Below are 848 nucleotides of genomic sequence, written 5' to 3'. Positions count from 1 at the left end.
TATCTAAAAGAATAAGACAAATTGATATACATCCCCAATAATGATTCACAAATTTATCCCTTCTGTAAATTAATTTCAAGGTTATAGCATTGGAACACTTAACTTAATAAACCAACTAACCAAAATTCACTAAAGTCCGGAAGTTTTTAATGAAACGAATAAGAAAGCGTTAGTATAAAACTTTGGGGATTGGTGTAATAAACAGCCCATTGACCACTCTCTCTCTCTCTGATTAAACCACTTAATATCATAACAGCAAAAACTATTCCTCCTCCTTTGCTCCACCGTATTAAACACTTGATTATTTGCTAATTTGCTATTATACAGCATTGAAAGAACTCCAGTACCAAATCCCCAGGGCGAACTAAATGCTTTGTTTTAATCAAATCATAAATAATTTCTTTTTTTGATTTATTAGTTGCGCAAAATTTATCATAAATAATGTTTTACAACTTACAAATCTTGTACTTTTTACTTGCTCATTGGTTTAATAAAAAATAAATTAGAACCATTCACTATATTTTAAAATATGGCTTAGTTCCCTTAAAATACACAAAAACATTCTTTTTTTGAACAAAACATTTGGTGTTTATAACTTTTTGATATTGCTTTTGTACGTCCAAATAATTACTGGCATACATATTATGTTATTTCGTTTATCCAGTAGGAGGAAAGGAGGTGGGGTAAAGAGTGTACATAAAGGGTATCTTTATTTTAGCCATCTGTGAGTTTCACTTTATTAGAGAACATAAAAATCTTGTGTAACATCCTAGTAATAATGTATCCATTGTTTTTAAAGCATAAAATTTCAAATCAAAGACGACATTTAATTTGAATATTTCAGATAT

Source organism: Acartia tonsa, chromosome 3, assembly GCF_053477335.1.
Source record: "Acartia tonsa isolate MP-2025a chromosome 3, ASM5347733v1, whole genome shotgun sequence".
Taxonomy (NCBI): Eukaryota; Metazoa; Arthropoda; class Copepoda; order Calanoida; family Acartiidae; genus Acartia; species Acartia tonsa.
The sequence above is the reverse complement of the archived record's forward strand: the minus strand, read 5'-3'. Positions refer to the sequence as shown.